Raw genomic sequence first — 22,868 nt, 5'->3', positions numbered from 1 at the left:
AAGGAGTTGAAGAAGCAAGTTTTTCTTCTGTGTAAATGCCATAGTCACGAGGCTCATTCCCTTGTAGAAACCTTTGCCACAATGAAATTACCTCTAAACCATTCAAAGGATATATGTATGTATGTGTATATGTGTATGTATGTATATAGAGAGATCTTGTGGATTGTAGAGATCAGTGGAGATCTAGGATTTCATTGTTGTGCCCTTGTGATTGTTGCATTTTGTTGTTGTGCCTTGTGATCACTACATATTGTTGTCATGCCCTTGTAATATCTATATAAGTATGTATGTATGTATGTACACACACACACCCATGTATATATGTATGTATGTATGTATGTATAAACAAAGAGATCTTGGTACAATAGAAAAATAATAAAACTCACTCAACATGTAGCATCAATGTCAATGCCTATTGGTAAGCATACTCATCATTTTCTCTCTCATTTGTCATGTGTTTATTTCAGTTGAACTATTATTTCTTAGGGGGCATTTTGTAATAAGGATCCATTTTATGTAGGATGCGATTAGGACATTCCTGGGTGTAACCATGCTAGATGTACGAGAATCACTAAAGAATTATGATGAATTCCTTATGAGAAATGAAGATGGACTTCCCCTAAGAGTAGCAGGAGGTGATAAGGACATTCCAAGTACTTTAATGATTGATTCTTTCTTAAATATTTTACATGTTAGTGAGGAACTTAGATTTTTTTTTTTTTTTTTGGGGGGGGGGCAGGGAAAATGAGGTTCCACCTTCACGTGGTTGGCCCTGATTAGTAGAGAATATTAAATTATTCTTGAAACCAAGTGAAGCTAAAGATTAACCTTATATGATTGCATGAAAACTAACTATGTGAATCTCTTGGTTTCAGGTAACACAAAAAGAGGCCATAGTTCAATATGAAATCTCAATTCATATGCATATGACATTTGGTGCAACTGAAAAATGCAAAAAATTTGTATTTTTTATTAGAGGTCTTTAATTAGGTATTTTAAGTTATAGACACATCATGAATATTATAACTTTGACTCGTATAGGAAAGGTTAATGTCCTCAACATACAAGAAAACCAAGACTTTCTATGTCCTGGCTTGCTGAGGACATTCTCTTGGCCATAGTAGCTAGAGTTCTAATGTTCATGATGGTCTATAGTTTTAAAAACTTAATTAACCTATTAAATAAATGTAACTACGCAACATTTTTTCAGCTACGCTTATTGTCCATGCATATAGAATGCAGGTGCACGTGCGTTCTTGATTCAGAGTAGCATATTCTTATTTTGGATGTGACAAAAAAATGACATGCACTAAATGATAGGGAAATGATGTCTCTTTTGCAGGTCTGTAACCTTTTTTTGTACTTTAAAGATTGATCCTTTCTTAAATATTTTAGATGTTAATGGGGAATTTAGATGTTGGGGGGAGGAGGGGGCAAATGAGCTTCCACCATCACATAGTTGAACCTAATTGGTAGTGAAATATTAAACTATTCTTGAAATGAACTGAAGCTCAACATTAACCTATGATTGCATGACAACTAACTATGTGAATCTATTAGTTCCAGACAATGCAAAAGGATGTCATAGTTTAATATGAAATCACAATTCATATGCATATTGTTGTGGTTTCACAATGCATGCCCCATTTCACCTAGAAATGGGGATCCCCTACATTATTTTTTAGATTTTAAGATCCCTAGTCCATGGTCTATTTCCTTTTTAGGGTCTCACCTAGTGTCTTTAGCTAATCTGGGTCTCTATATGAAAACCTAGATTTCGAAAATCATGTTGCTGAGAGAGAAAAACATTTTTGCATATAAATATGTGCACTAGTGCACTTAATGAACCTCACCGGGTGCACTAGTGTGCTAAGTCACCTAAGAAAAGAGAACATCCCTTGGAAATGCATAGCTATGTACCTCCAAGAGGTGCACTAAATCCTGAAACTATATAGCTCGGGACCCCACCCCTCTCTTCATTATTTTTCCTCTTTACTTCCTGGCTACTGCACTTACTGAGCTTCTGAGGTGTGCCACTAAACCACTCCACTCTTACACCTACACACACATAACATGCTTTAAAATTGATCTAAGGTAAAGGTTCTCACCTTTGTATTAACAAAACAAAACAACAACAAAACTTAAAACTTAAACTAATGCTAAGCTTTCACCTAGTGAAAGGTGCACAGTTGCACACCTATCCAAGGTGTGCAGCTGCGCACCTTTACAAAGGTGGAAGCATCCCTAAGTGAAGTAAAGGGTGCACATTTAGTGCACCCCATAAGGTGTACTAAATGTGCACCCTTTCTTTTTGCACTTACCTATGTGACATAAGGGTGTGCACCTAGTGCACCCACGAGGTGCACTAGATGCTCACCCTTAAGAATTTTTTTGTATAGGTAAAGGCACACCTAGTACACCTTAGAGGTTTGCAAGGTGCACCATTTTTTTAATCTTCCAGAGGTCTTTGTTAGGTTTTTGGGTGTTTTCTAATAGTGTTAAAGGATTAGGGTTTCTAGGTTAGTTCTTGTCGTCATTAGGGTTTATGTAGGTTAATTTTTCTTCATCTCCAAACTAATGAATTTTGGTTTTCTGTAGATTCAATGTCTTCCTCCTCATCATCCCTCACTATAAAGATGGTCCCAAAACTAGTAGTTTTCAATTTTCAAGGTGTTTCAACAAAATCACAATTCTAGGATGAATATTCAGAGATCTAAGACATTGAGCTTAGCCATATCGATTGGAATATGTTCCTAGTTCTATGAAAAAAACCTACTAAGAGGTCCCCAATGGTATTTTCTCTTATCAGATCTGGGATAGTCAGTGCAACATCACACCTAGTATCAGTACAATCTTCAAAATTGATCATGGCACTGACAAAGAACTATGTCTTAGAAGAAAGGGTTGTAAAAAGTATAACTAAAGAGATCGTGTTAGATCTAAGACCTAGGAACATAGAGAAGGTATTTCATCTTCTTAGAGCATATCAGTATATCAGATTAACATATCATTAGACAAAAAGGTGGTATAGAGAACATGGAGAGGATGCATTTGAAATCATTCAATCCTCTTATCTCATTGAGAAGACTCCTCTTGGACACAAAGCATGCAAAGTGGACACAACAAGGGGCTATATGAAAGATGATATCAAATATTCTATAGTGCTTTTTAGTAGAGTCATGGGGTTACTGACATCAGGACACTTGAATATATGGATGGTACATTTCATTGAGACCATCAGAACAAGAAAGATGCTAATTGATTAGGCTTCAATTCTTAGAGAGAATTTAAATGAGCAACTGGTGGTAGTAAAGAACAATTAGAAGTTCTATATGACATCCTATTTGGTGTACTTGTTAGCTACAAGAGAAATAAACTATATGAGATTGTTCAAAAGGGGTAGCATGCAAGATGCAAAAACATGGCCTTATATTATATACCCCCAATTGGTGAAGAAAAAGCTTTTAGAGCATATTAAGGAGTACATAATAGTGAATAATGCCTTAATTTTCAGAATCATTAGGTTCATTGAAGGGGATTATGTGAAAAGGATGTCAGATGAGGCATTGATGAAGATTATAGAAATTAGTGCCTACTACATCCAATTTAAGACATTCACTTATTTGAGGGTAGCAGGTATGACTGTCAATCCAAAGAAGCTCCCTAGGTATCCATGTGATAGGATCATATTGTTGGAGATTGCATGACAACTTTTGTCTACATATAAAAGAGTAAGTAAGAAAACAACACAAGAAAATCTGGGTATGGCCCATTATTATAGGTCTAGTTAGTGTTGTAAGGAAATAGGATATTCTAATTTTTGAGTCTGAGTGAGATCAATATCCCTTGGAAGAATATAACTCTCCTTGTCCCTTCTTTGATAACATTGACAGAGTTCAATACTTGGTGGGAAAACAATTCCAACATGAAGATGCCATTGAGGACCATTGGATGAATGCAGTGGATGACTACAAAATCCACATAAGGGATTATTGTAGGATGACTCTCTATCTAACAGGTAGTGCATTGAAGATAAAGCTCCCTCTAAAGATAGTACAATAAGATATTAAAGATGTCCTAGATCCCTTGTACAATAGAGATAAGATATCTGATTAACCTATCATGAATGTAGAGATCAATAAAGAGGAAAATTCATATATTAATCATAGGGTGAGGAATATCATCCAGTTGACCAAGGATTGGATCAAAAGACTATTCAAGCTAGATCCAATTCCTCAAACTATAGTTTTTGAAGCTAGAGCTCGTCCAATGAAAGGTAGAGGAGAAAAGGTAATAGTGCCCACATTCATGATTTAGTCCCTAGTAAGGCCAGAAATAGTGCACCAACTTGATAGAGAAGTTGGATATTATAGGGATCAGAAGGGTAAGAGCAAGAGGAAAGAACTTATCCCCAAAAAGCTAAGCCAAAAGAAGGAACAAATCAAGCACTACCACAAAAAGGGGTAAAGAATATACAAGGGTCAGAGAATGTAGAAGTCACACAAGCTTAGGATAATCCTCAAATGCCATTGCCAAAACTAGGAAAAGGAACTAAAACAAAAGTACATGAAGTGTCACCACCTAAAAAAGAGGTACAAGCCTCCCCATTAGCTCCCAAGAGAAGAAAGATCAAAACTCCAATCAAGAGGAGACAAAAGGTGATTAGAAAGGTTATCCATTTTCCATCAGTTCTAGAAGTTATCCTAGAAGGAGAAGGAGAAGAGGATGATGAAGATGAAGAAGGTAACCTCCCTTTGAGTTAGAGGACCTATCTTCCTAGGGAAACAAAGTTAGAATAGAGAAGAAGCTCCACCATTACACCACCATCCATTCCCACACAACCTATTCAATCTACAAATTTCGAGGATGAGCTACAAAAATGGATTGATGAGTAGGAGGATGAAGGGGTTGATGTCTTTTAGATGTCAGATTTTGATTTCATGCCAATAGGCATTGAGTTAGTGAGCAACAAAATAAGGGATACTCCAACAAATCAACCTCCACAATAGGATTGGAGTCAGTTGCCACCTCAGCCACAAGGACCCAAAATAGATCCACCATCACTAAATCAAGATTCATTTTGCATGGATAAAGGTTCAGTTACTCCTCTTCCTCTGAATTATGAAGAACAGGTGCAACCTAAACAAGAAGAAGAGCGACAACAAATACCTATTGATGAAGTGCCAGAGGAAGGAAAAATATGTGAAGAACCTCAATAGATTTCCCATGATATAGAGGTGAGGACTATGGACTTGATAGATATAGAGACACCCAATGTGGATCTCTCACAAAAAGAGAAGACTCTAGAGAAGAGTGATAAAGGAAGGAGCATAGTAAAACAAACTCCTTCTTCTTCTAAAGGTAAATCTCTGATGGTAAATACTTTGAGATGGCTAAGGAAAGAAGTGATTATTAGAAACAAAAGGTAGCAATATTCTACTGAGGAAGAAGGAATGAAAGAATTAATTGAAGCTCTCAAGAAGACTGGGTCACCTGTAGGAGATGCCTGAATACTGGCCTTTGTCATGACTGATCAGAATTAGGACTTGTTTGCCCATGTTTCTATCCCTCCTCCACATGCAAAAATTGAGGACTTGACTCCAAAAAGTTATCAAATCAGGGAGGTCATGCTTGGTAAACCACTGTGGACACTACCAAATTGATGGTTACAATAGGAATTAAAGAATTATTTAGGCACTTAGAGCAAGAAGATAAAATTGATAATACTTTGGAAGAAAAATGAGATCCTAAGGGGATATCTAAATGAAGTAGTTGGTCCACTAGATCCTAAAAATCTTAAAGAGACTTTAAATGTGGCACTTGAGAAAAAAGATAAGGAGAATGTGCAACTTGATCCATTTTTGAAAGCTTGTTAGCAATGACAAGAAAGTTTTGAAGAGAAAGGTGTACAAATTATACAAGGAAATCTAAAACTGCTACACCATATGTAGAATAATGTAGATAAGTTAGTGGCTATTTTGAACTAGGATTTTGGGTTAATGGACGAAGTGCATACCTGGAGTGAAGACCTGCAAGAGTTGCAATCAATAAAGGGTCAAAGATATTAGATGTTGATGGATGTATGTACAACAAATGAGTTAGATAAAATAGATGATTGAATAGAGAAGATTGTGGATGGAAATAAAGTAATGGAAATATTACATGAAAATATTCATAAGCTCAAGGATCAAACCCAAGAGCAAATTTTGGAGGCAAAGAGGCATTATAGTGATGCTTGCTTAGGCATTTTTGAAGATGATTCAAGGGATAAACTGATGACTGTAAAAGCAGTTATTGAACAGTTTTGGAAGACTTTTGATGAAGCTTCCACTATTGAGAATATCAGACAAGCATTTAAGACCAAAGAGGCATTGCTAGATTTGGATGTAAAATTGGGAGATTTTGTAGAGACTCCCATCGAGGTGGGCAATTATAGGAAAAAAGTGAACGATAAATATGAAGCTTTAGATTTTTTGGATGAAACCCAAGTTATAGAGATTATTGAGAAATTCAAGAGCAAATACCTAGACATAGATCTGATATAAAGGGGAGCAAAACCCAGAAGCTAGAATTTTAGTTTTGACACTTAGTAAAATTTTGCATTTTTGGACCTACTTTCAAGGTGTGTAGGTGCGCGAGGTGTGCAAGGTGCACTTCTTCCAAGGTGCACTAGAAGTTTTTGAAGAAGTTAGAAGTGCACCAATAGTTAACTGCTAGTTCTAAATTTAGATCTTTCCATGCATTAGAAACACATTTTGATGACAATTTAACTCCTACAAACACCTAGTGAAGATGGAGCTTCTATTTTTGACATCTTTGAAGACTCCTAGATCAGCTAATGGATTTCTTCTTGTTATTTTCTCATGCTTTCTTTGTTTGAAGACACGTAAGGGCTCATGCATCTATTAAATGATATAAATATGGATGGAGTCCTACTTAGCACTAGTTAGAGAGTTAGTTTGTACATAAATAGATTTGTTTTATTAATTTAGAATCGTATGTTTGCATAAAGGGATCTTTCACTCTCAACATAAATTGAGGAGAAGATTTCTTATAAATTTAAGAATGTAATATGTATTCCAAGCCATTATTTTGATGCAATAATATATGCTATTGGTGCTCTCATTTAAAGTGTAGTTATGCTTTCCTGAGTGTGTTATATTTTGTGAATTTATGTTCATGGAATGTAATGGAGCCAATAGTTTTATTGTGTTATTTTGATTGAGAAATCTTTTAATTTTGATGTTTGCTATAGTTTTACAAATTTCGCTGACATACTTTGTTTGAGAAGAGATCACCTATTGTTCTTGCACATCTTTTTGTCTTGCATGAGCACACTTTTTGTGGCCTTTCAATATGATGAAAAGTGAAACATCTTACGGTTACTAAATTCTCATCGATGATTGCATCAGTGGAATTAAGGAATTGTTGCTCCTATTTTCATTGGTTATCTACCAATCTTTTCAAAGGCTTAATTCACAAATGTTTTGTTTCCATATCTTATGTTCATTAGGGACTTACTTTTCAAGTCATTTGTTTAAACTTCTTGTTACCCTATCTTCATTATTTGCTTTGCCAACCCTTGGTTAATTTAGGAATCCATATAGTTGCATTGTTAGATTGCATTCATTTTAAAAATAGAAAAAATAAAAAGTATATATTTCTTTTTGTGTGCTTATTATTTTGAGATAGAAAGCATAGTCAACATCTTATCCGAATTGTTCAAAACCTTCAAAGACCTCTTTGTGAAAAAATACATTTATCTTCAACTAAGCGGATTCCAATAGGTCACAAGATCACTCAAAACCGTGGAATTGATTCCAAATCAGCTTTTCAAGAGAGGAGTTCGAAAGGATTTTTGTTGTTAAGCATCATACAAAATGAAAACTCAACGCATATGACATCAAGTGGAGCTAAAAAAAACCAAACATGTATGCAATTTTGTTAGAGGTTTGCATAGACCTATTAAATAAATGTAAAAATGGTGGGTTTTTTCAGCTCTGCCTACTATCCATGTATATAGAATTCAGTTGCAAGTGCACGATTCAAAGTGGTAGAATCTTATTTCGGATGCGATGGAAAAATGAAATGCACCAAAAGATGGGAAATGATATCACTTTTATAGGTTTGGAACCTTTTTTTGTACTTTAAAGATTGATCCTTTCTTAAAGATTTTAGATGTTAATAGGAAATTTAGGTGGGAGGAAAATGAGCTTCCACCTTCACACAATTGGCCCTGATTAGTAGAGAATATTAAAGTATTCTCTAAACCAACTGAAGATCAATATTAACCTATGATTGCATGACAAATAACTATGTGAATCTATTAATGTTAGGCAATGCAGAAGGACACTATAGATCAATATGCTTATAATTCAAATAGCTTTAAAGTTTTGATAATAGAACCCTATACACAATTATATGTGAATGATAACCAAAATAGATTGATTTGATAACAAAAACTTGCATCCAAACAAATTCCATAGCTATAAAGGATAGATTTATATCAACTGGGACTTTTATGACAAATGATTACAAATAGCCATTTACAAATATTTGTAAGATGGTGTCAAATCTCTATCCCATGTATAATATTGTTTTTTAATAGATATGAAACTTGTCTAAATTGAGATACTCTAGGAGTGTTATCTTCTTAAAAGAATATGGCAATTCATACACCTTCAACTTGATAACCTACTTTGGGGACCAAAGGCAGTATGATGACTATCCATTTTCAGTGTCCCTCCCTATATCCCTCAAGTGATCATGCATTCTTATCTAAAAATTTTCATCCATCTCAACAAGACATTTGTTGAAAAGAGTTCCCTAACCAAGTGTTCCATAAAACTCAGTGTCCCATGCTGCAATAGTTGGACTTCTTTTTCTCCAATGAAGAAATATGTTGTATCTAAGAACATCTCCTTCTCTTCCTTCCCTAGAGAATCATAACACACTTTGAGCCTCTTTGTGATGTCCTCATGGGGAATCTGAGAATACTTATTCAAATTTTGTTGCCAATTATTATTATTAATTCAACAAATCGTTACAATTGTGATGACTTGTTCTAATGGATAGTAGTCACACTTACAAAAATGCTATCACATACCCATCACACTTGTGATGAAATTTTTTGATGGGTAGTCATCACTCCCATAGCACAATTTTTGCATACCTATTGCACTTGTGATAGACTTCTCCAATGACTACTGTCAATCCAATGATAGATTGAAAGCTTAGACAGTCGCAATTGTGATGGTCTATTGTCACAACTGGGATGGTGAGAAGATGAACTCTTGCCCTTTTCTAGTTTCAAGTAAGCATAACTTCATCCATCACAATTGTGATGGACACCTTTTCCATCATAATTTACAATAGCAAAAGTCTGACGCTCATCCAATCGGAGCCAATTCATGCTACTGTTTCTTAGGCGATGGGTGACCATCACAATTTAGGCCCAAATATAGTAGTGGCACAAGCCTCTACCATAATAACATTACTTCTAAACCATGCAAAGGATCTTGAAGTGGTTCCCAACCTTGAAACACTCTTATAAGAAATGGAAAAGAAAATGCAGATGCAATACATGACAAATTACACAACTTGTAATTCTCCCGATATTTGGACTATATATTCTCAAAGGTACTTGAAAGTGATTCCAATGTCATAGTACCTACCACAACACTTTCCTAGATTTTTTTTTAGTGCTACCATAATATCCTTTATGTTGTCTACTTGTTTCTGCCATGTAGTTTCTTTTTGAAGCCGCTCCTTCTCCTTCTAGTATATTGCCACAGACTCTCTCTTGTGCCTTAGATTTTGATCAAACTTCTGAATGTCTTCCTTTACCATATCTAAAATAAACTTCACATTATGTTATAACTATAGCATAGGTGTTTGATCCTTGATAGCTTTCATTTTAGCATTCAAGTTTTCAAGATTGGTCAACACCCTCACTTGTAGACCTCTTGTCATGGACCCCACTTAGAACCCTAATTATAGTGTTCTCCACCTATGAGAGATAGATAAATGTTATAAAAAATACATTACTATTAACTATTGATATAATAATGATATTATATTACTATAATAATAAATATAATATAAAATAGTAATACATCGAATACTATGATGTATACTTATTTGATAAAGAATAAATAATATTTATGGTAATTAATAATCAAACAAAGAATAACAATTAATATATTATTAAAACCTTATGAAAACCTTAATAATAATATATTAATCATATAAATAATTATTATAATAAGGACATTAGAATAGACACATCCCTTCAAACATGGAAAATATATAAGGATATCATTTTTGGGGGATTATATCATTCACGAATTAAAAATTTATCTTATCAAATACAGATGGAAAACAGGGTCATTACAATTGGTATTAGAGCATAATCCTACCATACTATGGGAAGAATTGGACACATGAAAAATTAGAACCTCATGGTGACCAAACAAAACAAACTCTAGATCAGCAACAAATAGTCAATTAGCATTTACGTTAGCATTTACGTAGATGAAAATAAATAGATTGTAAGAACAAATCAAAAAGTAATTTTAAGGGGATAATCAATATTACATGTCGACTGTAAGGAAGAATATCACATGCACATATCCCTTTCATAACATTTCCCTAATCATAAACATATAGATTATTAGTCAAATAGAATGCATACATTCAAGTAAATGTAGAAAGTCACAATAGAACTAGAAATAATTGGATCAACTCTATCTAAGCTCTTTAAATAAACATGGATAGTTTAAACAAACAAAATGAATATACAAGAATTATGCATGCCTCACATTCCCAATGTAAGACTACAAGCATGAATTAGAATGTATCATGTTGTGAAGTGATAAAACATTTGGTATATAACTTGTAAAGATCTTTTAAAGGGAATGAACCAAATAAAATTAGTGAACTAAGAAAAATACTAGTGAAAAAAAATACCAAATAACTTGGATTGAAAACTTGTACAATTGTGATTGTTGGAATATTTAGAGTAACTAAAAGGAGGCTGAATCAGTTATCCAGGGTCCAAATAAAACTTTTCAGCACTTAACAAATTCATATCCATATAACCATATCATATATGCATCCATTAGATCATCTAATACCTTAACCTAGTAGGTCAATGTCCTAGGTCAAAATAACTATACAGAAATGTAAATATGAAATACCACAGACTCATTCACACAATTTGTCACAAGGATTTAAAGTGGAAACCCAATTTGGGAAAAAAACACTAGTAAAATGCTACTAATTTTCACTCTTCTGAAGTGAGCCTTGTGAGAAGCCAACCCTGTTAAAGGTTACAATACACATTATTAAATGTGACCTTGATTAAAGGATTTCAATCACCATGTTACAAGTGATCCTTGTTAGAGGACTTTATAACATTCCATTATAATGTCACCTAGTTAAAGGATTTACAGATGACTATTAGGTCAACCTTAATCCAAAGGATTCATCCAAACTGATACAATGGTTATAAAGTAGTAGCAAGACTTAATCTGATAATAAAACACAACTAACTTGCAGATTACAAATCTCTAGTTTAGTCCTCCATTATGCATGGCATTCATACTCTTCATCTCAGATAGCTTGTTCACCCTTCAAGCCTTAAAATCCTTAAGCATTCTTGCTTAGTATGCCAATTGCAAATTCATCCCTTCAGCCACCATATGAAGTAACACCTTCAACTTCTTAACAAAACTCACTACTTATGGCCTCGTGTCCCCTTATAAAGAGAATTATGATCTTTTTCTACTTAACCACAATTTGCCATTTTAGGTTTATGTTAGATTCATCAAATCCTCCCTCTTTCCATTAGGTTCCCTTTAGAAAGTTATCTTACAGTCTTCCTTTGATTCACCTCAAAATGGTTTACCTTGAATTCTATGCCACCAGCTCATCAATCTTATCTTCCATATGCTTCACATAATTCAAGAAATCAACTCTTTTAGCTCAGATTTGTCAAATATTTGATTTAACTCATTTTTCTTTCACTCGAGATCCACATTATTCGATCGACAATAACAGTCTTTTGATGCTGGACCAACACTAGGTTGCTTGGCATCTACTAAGTCTTCCTTTCTCAACCACAATTGTTATTTTCCTAATGCTTGACACTTAATATAATTTAATGACACCTGGAACCTACTAATTTTTCTAATACTTGGCACCTACTAATTTCTACTTGGTCTACACTAAATTGTCTTGACTAACACTATTTTCTCGATCAAGCTTGGTAGTCACTTTTTATGAAAATACTTCTTATTTGCTTAGCTAAAGTAACAATTCACTTTAGCCTTAAGTAGATCAAAAACACATCATATCATCCATGTCTTACTTGGTCTTAGTGCACCTTTTATATACCATATAACTCAACCTTTCTATAGGTACTCTTATTATTCTTTCTTTTCAAATCCTCTTCATAAATAAATCAAATGATAACATTTAGACCAAAAATAATTTTTCTTACTAGAAAGTAGTAGGTTTGACATCATTAACAAAATAATTATTCTTCCATGATAGGTTCCACACTTCAAAAGATCTCTTTTCAACAATCTCCCTCTTTGGTATTGATGGCAAACCAATACCAACAACAATACTAAAAAGAATCTTAATACCTTTGAAATTCTCCCTCTATCAATATGTTTCCTTCCTCTATATAGGGTAATGTAAACTTTTTCAATCTCCTTCAATGTATCTCTCCCTTTGAATTCTATCAGCATATTCTCTTTCTTAAGATGTTTCAATGTATATCTTCCTATATCCCCCTCATTAGTGTATATCTCCCTCTTTGACAACAATGCCAAAGGCTTGTCATATCAACATGTAGATATTATCATTTGAGGTTCTCCCTCTACCACCTTACTTGTGACTATAAATCTTATGTTTTAGCTCCTTCATTACTTTAGGCAGATCCTAAAGTTAGATCCACTATACCAAGTTGTAAAATATGACATTCAACTTAGTTGATGCAAGACACTACTCTAGCTCCTCAAGTAGCTTGAGATAGGGGTATCAACCCTACCTTACCTCTTAGATCTTCATGTGCATCCTTAGGTAAAGCTTTTTTGAATATATCAACTATCCACTCCTTAGGATTCACATATTCCATTCTCACTTCTTTGTGTTGAACCAATTCTCTCAAATAATGATATTTGATTGCTATGTGCTTTATCTTTGTATGCATCACAAGGTTTTTAGAAAATTTTATAGCACTTGTATTGACATAGTAGATTACCATAGGTTCAGTGATTTCCTCTTTCATACCTTTGAGTAACTATTTTATCCACACCAAATTTGTACAATTCACTCCAGTAGCCACATATTCAACTTCGGCAATAGATTGTGAAATATATTTATTTTTCTTACTAGTCTAGGAGGCTAGTCTTTTTCCTAAGAAAAATGTTTCACCACTTGTACTTTTCCTGTCATTAATGTTTCCATCCCAATCAAAATCTGTATAGGCTCTCAATTCAAATTTGTCATTCTTCTTGTAGTATAAACCATAGTCTTTTGTCCCTTTAAGATTGTTGGAAATATGGTCAGGTGGATGTCTTGATGGTTTTCATTTATGGCAACATATATTCAGCATTTCATTTATGCATTCAAAGACATAAAATTCTCTAAGTACTAGACAATTTGTAGTAGTATAGTGAACATATCTTAACAATACAGATGATGCACAAAGAGTTAGCTTATGCATAGTCGAGGAAAGGCTTGTAACATTGCCATGGTGATGTGTACCAATGTGCATGTATGTATGGTCTGTATGGAACAAGTTACAGTAAGTTTAACTGTGCTTGTATTTAACAATGTAGAACATAGCATAGCAGAAAATAGAGCTATACAGATTTAAGAATTATTTTTGTTTTAAAATAATTACTAAGTTATGTTAAGTTGACTATGTGTATATTATTTTACATTATGTCAAGCATGTGAAGGCATGGAAGCTAACTGAGCAATAATTTGTGAATGCACAAGATATAAGTAAAGATCTTATGTTGCGCAATGTGTGAGAGAGTTACAAAGTGAATGTGTGTGATGCACAGATATTGTGGATGTTGTGCAATTAGATGTGACATGAAAAATATTGTGAGAACCATTTGAAAGCCTTATGTGATGTGAAATATTATGTATGATCATAGAAAGTGTGAGTTAAAATAGAAAAAAAAGTATTATATGTATATCTATCTTGTGAAAGAATCAAATTATATAATTGCATGTTAAGGTAGTGGGCTCTTCTTGCATACATTTTAATTTATCTACTAACTCCTAATAGGGTTATAGAAATTCTTAATAGAGTTGAGGCTTCTAATAAGGACTCAAGACACTATATGTACTTCATAGACTCCTAACAGAGTCAATATCCGTAATCGAATCCTATTGTTTAGTGAATTGTCTAGTGGATATCAGCCCCATTGGGGTTTTTCATTGGTTGGAGTTTCCCTGGTTAAAAAAAAATGGTGTTATGAGTTATCTATGTGTATAGATATAATTATTATTCAAAATTGTTGGTTTACTTTCATATGCAAGATATAAAGTAATTAACAATGTTCAGTTGTGGGAAAAAGTTTGTAATATGCTCATTCAGCCCCCCTCTCAGTATTATCTATTTTAACAATTGGTATCAGAGCATAGTTACTTTGAAAAGGCTTAAAAGCTTAAGTAAGATCCTAGTGAATATGGAATAGTTGAAGAAGAATCTTGAAGAAGGCCTTGAACAGGTTGACCTTCTTACTGAAGAAAGAGACAACTTGAAAGATAGATACAAAGATGCAAATGTTTACATTGGTAAACTAAAAGATGAAATTGATGATCTTAAATCTAGCAAGGAACCTTTCACATAGTTTAGTGTTAATGATGATGCAAAAATTTTCAAGAAAGAGAATGAGATTTTGAAGCATGAATTGAAAATCATTGAACTAAAGTTGAGTCTGAAGACTAGTGGCAATAAGAGTGAACTTGATCTAAAATATGAGAATGTAGACCTTAGATCCTAGATAAGTCAAGTAACATATGAATTAGATTCTATCAAGATAGAGCATGCATGGTTGGAGAAATACAAGATCATCATGAAAGGAGAGTTGACACAAGATAAACAATAGTTAGAAAAACTTTACACAAGTTTTGAGAAAATTGATGAACAAATATTTCATCAAAGACCTTCTTATGACAAGACAAGCCTTGGATATCTTCTTGGAGAGAAGTCAACAAAGAAAGATGAGATTAGGATAGAACCAGATCCTATAATAGAAATCCCCAAAGAAAAGTTCAAGTGGTCTGATGAAGTTGAGAAAATTAAATTGACAAAGAAATTTTATGAACCTAGAACAATAGAGAAAGTTGAAGAACCTAAGCAAGATGATTTATTTAAAGAGATAAGACATGAATTTAGAGGTAGATGCTACATATGCAATGAAATTGGACATAGGAAGAGATATTGTATAGGTAAGTCTTTTAAACCTATTACTAATTTCCATTGTTATAATTGTCATGGTTATGGACATAAGGTAGTAGAATGTAAGAAAGCTAAGTTTGTTGATGATAACAAGAATAGGAGAATGTTTAGCAATAGTAAACTTGCAGGTAATGGAAGAGTTAGATCATAGAGTAGATCTAATAATGGAGAGAAACATGATAATGAGAGAAAGAATTTTTTTGATTAAAAATGTAATAATCCTAGACATATTGCAAGGAATTGTAGAACACCTGAAAGTCAAAATGGGAACAATTAGAGGAGGAATGCACCTATATGCCAGTTATGCAATAAATTTGGATATACAGTAATATTCTATAGAATGGACATAAGGAACTTTAATAGAAACCCTAATCATAGAAATAATAACAATAAGAATGATAGAAGGAATGAAAATGGATGCAACAATAGTTAGAAAGAAGCAATCAAAGAACATGTTGAGGAATTCAAAGAAGCATTTGTGAAGGCTGGTAATATAGAGAATTTACATATAGTATTGGAAGAGAAATTCTTTGATGCACATGATGGAAAGTTGAAGTCATGGATTGTTTGTGGCTCAACCTATCTGAATTAAACTATTACAAAAGAAACAGAGCATGGGTAGTCAAAACTAATATTAGAGAGTGAGTTAGAGATTGCATAGTTAACAGACGGTAGTAGACATAGAGAGAAAGCTATGTTTCAGTGCGCAAGTCTTGATGTGATCACAATAAACATGAATTGTAAGATGAAAGTGTTGGACTAACCACCAACATTGTCCCTTTGGGATTCATAATATGACTTAACCACCTCCTCTATTCTATAAGTCTAGTGGTTGTATCTGGCATTGATAGATCAATATTTTGGTACAATGAGAGCTCTAGCTTGTAACAAGCAGTATCAAAGCTTGGTCACAGGTTCAAGTCACCTCAGGTAACACTAAGGGGGGGATTGTTAGACTAACCACCAACGTTCTACTTTGAGATTTGTGACATGGCTTAACTGCCTCCTATGTTCTATAAGTCTAGTGGTTTTATCAGGCATTGACAAGTCAATCTTTTGGTGCAATGACAACTCTAGCTTGTAACACAAGGTCACTAGAAAATAGAGACAATATTCTAAGTTTGTGAGAGATATGCATTTATTGTGTAGTGCAATTTGAAATGATTTAAGGATCACGAACAAGATTTGATGTACCATTTGTTCATGTGAAGTGTCTTGAGTGAATTGAAGAGCGATTTGATAGCAATTGAAGTGCAAAGCAAGCTTGTGAAGATGAAAGTTGCAGAAGCCCTAAAATCATGAATTTGAGGTATTTTATGGAGTATTGAATCCCATTTCTTGAAGCATTTATAGTTATAAAGGAATGGCTAGTCAAAGAGTGTATGATGTTAGTGATAGACCAAGATATAAGTTCAAAAAAGATCCATTTGTTTCTTTACTTGATGATCCTATAGGCACATTTTTGCAAGTACTAGAAAATGTGTTACAGATAGAAGATATAAGGAATTATATACATTGAAAATTGGAGAGTATAGGTGATGAGGAGATTCACAAGGACTTAGGAGTCATGTGTAATAATGACTTATCCCTAAAGTCTGAGTATGTGCACCTTGAAGATTTGAACTTGGTGAAGTATATGTTCTACATAGAATTCGACAATCACAAGTGGACCTAAATTACATTGAGTAGAATACATGGTGATATGTTTTGGTTAGGTGATACACAAATTGTTAGTGACAATGACCTAATCCACAAGGTCATAGGCTTTAGTAATGAAGGTTTTAATCTTGTTAAGGTAAGGAAAATAGTGGAGACAAACCTAAAAACTAAGTTTGATAGAAGGAATATGAGGGTTGATCCTATTTAGGATAAAGGAGTCAAATTGTTGACCAAAATCTTAGGGTAAAATTTGAACCATGGATCAAGGGTAAACTTTGTACCAGCCAAATTTCTTCATGCAACATATGTGATGACTATTGAAAGGAGAAAAGTAAATTTGTGTGACATTTTCTAAGTGCAGCTATTGGAAAATATTGCAAAGATAAAGAAAGAAAGAGAGAGCAATATTTAGATTTGAGTCCCTATTGAATTTTTTTTTCTATGTTACAAGGAAATTTCCTAGAGTGATAAATCGGGATAACAATGAGTGTGCAATGAAGATTATGACTTGAAGCTATAGATCTAAACCTAAGAATGTCAAAGACATTGAAATTGATAGGATGTTGAAGAATTTTTAGTCTAAGATAAAATGGAGGTATAGGATACCTCCCTCTATGCTAGATAAATATAAGGATGATTTATGCTTGATGGTGGAAATTGACAACACTTGCACAGAAGTGATGGTACCTAGAGTGAAGTTCATTGAGCCTATGGCTATGAGATGAGTGCATAACTAATTGAAGGGTATGCACAGATCATACTCGAGTCTGAGTAGGACATAAAATGCCCTAGATGGGAAACATATGATGAAAGATTAAGGACTATAGAATCTAAGCTTCATAGCAAAGAGAGCAAGAAGAAAGGAGAGAAGGAAATAGATTTCATCCTCAAGTAATCTGGCATGCCAAGGTAGGAATTCAATAAGCTGAAGGGAATTGCACCAGAAATGAAGGCTAGTGGGCAGATAGAAGTGTTGGCAGCAACACCTATTGTAATGGCAGGACCTTCAGAAGGTGTAACAGTGGCACAAGCATTACACAAGCTCCTATTGCACCATATGAAATAGTTGTGCAAGTGCAACTAGTTAGAGTTAGCTATGAGTAGTCAAGGAGGTAGTTAGAGGTGGATGAACCTACTACACAGAGGAAGTCAGGGAGACTAGTGAAGATTAAGAAAGAACATGCACCTCAAGCAAAGAAAAGAGTAAAGCCGACTAGCAATGGGCCTAGCAAAAGGAGGAAAACCATGCAAGTGATGGGTTTTGAAATCTTAGATGGTAATGATGAAGATAAACCTATTGAGCAAGATGCCTAGGAAGCCAAGATAGTCACAAACAAGAAGGCATGGAAACCAAAGGTAGATAATCTAAACATGTAGATTATAAATGATAACAATTTTGTTCAGTTGAATAAATTTTATAGCATGTATAGTAGTATGGATAGGATGCAATTAGAGAATGCTATAATAAGAAACATGATTATGAGAAATAAGAGATTTCATAGAATTTAGAACAAAATTCCTAAAGACCTATACAATAGGTTGTTGAACAGGAAGAGAAGAGTATTAAAAGAAGATTTGAATATGAGGATCACATCCATAAATAAGTTATATGATGTTGGATCAAAAGGAGAATCTGATAAAGTTTTGAAGGGTATTGAGCCCTTGCTAAGGAAAAAAGAAGAGAAATTCTTCTAATGGGAGGCAACTATGAGGAGGTAAGACAAGAAACAAAGGAGGCTATAGTAAAGTACATGTCCTCAATACTAGGGGAGAGTGTGTAAGAAAATGATGATAGTCTAGTATATGTATAGGTAGATACACCTTCCAGGGAAGAGGAAGAAGTAGAGAAAACATAGAAAGCACTATATCCACCTCACATTGTTATGGGTATTAAATCCATGCAAGTGGATAGTACACACATAACTATGGATACAAAGGAGAATCCATTTGCAGGGTATGGGGAAAATATTGTTGGTAGTATCACTGCCTATACCAATTTTGATGATGAAAAGGAAGAGAAAAAGAAGAAGGAAGAAGAATAAAAGAAGAGAAAGGAACATGAAGAAAAGAAAAGAAGAAGAAGAAGAAGAAGAAAAAAAGAGAAAATAAGAATAGGAGAAGTAGAAAGAAGAAGAGAAAAAGAAGAAGGGAGAAGAAGAGAAGAAGAAAAAGGAAGAAGAAGAGGAAAAGAAAAAGATGGAAGAAGAGAAGAAGATGAAAAAAGAGGCTAAGGAAAAGAATAATACAAAGGAATAGAAGATAAATACTATTGTAGCTTTAGTAGTATTAGCAACTGGAACATTAGCATCAGTACCTATTCTATTTGATGATGAAGATCAAAAAGAGCTAATGGGTAGTTTGAGCAAATTGTTTGAGAAAAATAAATCTATAAAGTCTTTAGAGAAGACCCTTGCTGAAGTCTTGGAGTGCATGCAAAAGATGGTCCCCACAACTATAGCAAATCTAGACTTGCAAGACAAGGCAAAAGAGTTGGTGAAGACTTTGATGAGGAATATACAACCCTAGCTAAAGTAGCAGCAATGCAAGCACAAAATAATCATGATAAAACCCTATTCAACATAGTGTGCACCAATGTGCACAATGATTTAAAGGAACTTGATGAAAACATCAAGGAACTCAGAAAGTGTATTGCTGAAGGTAATAAGTTTTATGGAAAGTGCACAATGTCTTGCACTTACTCATTTGATTTTGATACAAAGATCAAAGGCTATATGAGTGAGCTTTATTCACTCACTATAAGATTGTAGCAACCAGAGATCAAAATTCAAGATTCTAAGAATGAGATTGTGCATATTCACAATACTGTCATAAGAATTGAATCTAACAAGGAGAAGGTAATAAGAAGATTCTCTATTCTTAGATAATATCTACATCCAAGGTTGTAATTTTGTAGAGGCAATTGAAGGAGTGTCTTTCTGCAAAAAAATCCTATGACAAATTCGCCTATACTGACTTGGGCATAGTTGAAGTGGCCTCCTATGCACTTTGTCCACTCATTAGTATATCAGATATAGCCAAAGGAAATTGGAAGAAGGACTTTGACAGACTGAAGATTGATTTTGAGGATTACATATCCAGAATGATGAGTTGATTACAATAGACAACAATTATAGATGTAAATGTATATCTAAAGGTGGAGCTTATGTATGTATCAATGTAAAGGAGTGATAAGGAATGTAATGATCCATTAAAACATGAATAAAATTGTTATGTTTTGAAGAAATTTTTTGTGTAATTATTTTATTCTTTTTTGTTATGTATGACATCATTTTGGGACTTAGCCAATTTCCCCAAATGTTGCCATCAATACAAAAGGGGTAGATTTTTGGAAATTGGTTAGGTGGATGTATTGATGGTTGTCATTTATGGAAACATATACTTAGAATTTCATCTATGCATTCAGAGATACAAAATTGTCTAAGTATTATACAATTTGTAGTAGTATAGTGAATAGATCTTAATAGTATAGATGATGTGTAGAGAGATATCTTATGCATAATTGAGGAAATACTTGTTACATCATGATGATGATGATGTGTACCAGTGTGCATGTTTGTACAATCTATACGATGCATGTTACAATACATTTAACTATGCTAGTATTTAATAGTGTAGAATAGAGCATAGCAAAAAATAGAGTTGTATGCCTTTTGGAATTATTTTGATTTCAAAATCACTACTAACTCATTTTAAGATGACTATGTGGATATTATTTTATATTATCTCAAGCATGTGAAGACATGGAAGCTGATTGAGCAACAATTTGTGAATGCATAAGATAGAAGTAAAGATCTTATGTTGCATAGTAAGTGTGTGTGTGAGTTGTGAAGTGAATGTGTGTGATGCATAGATATTGTGGAAGTTGTGTGATTAGATGTGACATGAAAACTATTTTGAGAACCATCTGTGAGCCTTATGTGATGCAAAATATGATGTCAGATCAAAGAAAGTGTGAATTACAATAACAAATCAAGTATATATATATATATATATATATATATATATATATATATATATATATATATATATATATATCTTGTGAAAGAACTAAATTGTATAATTGCATGTTAGGGTAGTGGGATCTTCTTGCATACATTGTAATTGATCTACCAAATCCTAATAGGGTTGTATCAACTCCTACTAGATTTGAGGCTTCTAACAAAGCCTAGTCCTCTAACAAGGACTCGAGACACTATATGTACTTCATAGACTCCTAACAGGGTTAATATCCTTAACTGGATCCTATTTCTTACTAAATCATCTAGTGGATATCATCCCCACCAAGGTTTTCCCTTGGTTGGGGTTTTCCTAGTTAACAAATAATGGTGTTATGAGTTCTCTATGTGTATGCTTATACTTACTATTCAACATTGTTGGTTTACTTTCATATGCAAGATATAAAGTAATTAACAATATTCAGTTGTGGAAAAAAGTTTGTAATATACTGATTCACACCCCCCCTCAGTATTATCTATTTCTAACAAAGATAAATCATTACTCTCGTGATAACCATTAAGTGATCCTCCTTAAGATTTGTAGAAAACCTTGTAGCAATCCCAACAACTAATGCAATATCAAGTTTTCTATGCACTACATATTGTAATTTTCCAATCAGAGACTTGTATAAATGTTTGATTAACCTCGGCAAAAAATTATCAGTTTTTGATAGTTTGTGTCATGTCACCATAGGTGTGGTAACTGGCCTTAAATCTTCTATACCAGTTTTTAATATTTCCTTTACATACTTATATCGAGTAATGTAAATACCATATTTCATCTTATACACTTACAAACCAGCAAAGAATTTAATCTCTCCAAACATAGACATCTCAAATTCTTTCATCATTTCATTGATAAATGTCTTAGACAATGCATTTTGTCCTCCAAATATGATATCATCAACAAAATTTCAGCTAGTAAAATTCCTTTACGTCCTTCAGCCTTCAAGTATAGGTTTTTGTTGTCATCAATCTTCTCAAAACCAATCTTCACAAGATAATTATGCAATCTTTCATACCACACTTTGGGAGCTTGATTTAAACCATATAAAGCTTTATGTAGTCTACATACCATTTTCTTGTTGTTACGGTCAAAAAATCCTTTAGGTTGTTCAATGTAAACCTCCTCTTCTAGTATACCATTCAAAAATGTTGACTTAACATCCATTTGATAAACTTTGAAACCTTTGTATGCAGAGTAAGCAAGTAGAGTTCTCACTCCTTCTAGTCTAGCAACATGGGAAAATGTCTCGCCATAGTTAATTCCCTCTTCTTCTTCATAACCTTTTCAAACCACCCTTTCCTTATTCCTTGTCACTTCACCATTCTCATCTAATTTATTTATAGACACCCACTTGGTTCCAATGACATTCTTGTTCTCTGGTCTAGGTATAAGTGACCAAGTTTCAATATGCTCAATCTCTTCTTTCATGGCTTGATTCCACTCTTTATTTTCTAATACATCCTTCACAAATTTGGGTGCATATATGCTCAATAAGCATGTATCATTTTTTAATCTATTCCTTGTCATTGGTCCATCTTCTCTTCCACCAATGATTTTCTCAGGAGGGTGATGTCTTCTGACATACTTTGATAATCTTGGTTCTATTCTTATTTCTTAAAAAATAGGTCTTTTAGGAATTTATATCTCAAGTTTACTATGTACATCTCTATTAGGTAACTCAACATTCATTTTTTGT

The sequence above is a fragment of the Cupressus sempervirens genome, chromosome 2, assembly GCF_028749045.1.
Source record: "Cupressus sempervirens isolate cs-2001-9-10 chromosome 2, ASM2874904v1, whole genome shotgun sequence".
NCBI classification, from domain to species: Eukaryota; Viridiplantae; Streptophyta; class Pinopsida; order Cupressales; family Cupressaceae; genus Cupressus; species Cupressus sempervirens.
Note: the sequence above shows the minus strand (reverse complement) of the source record.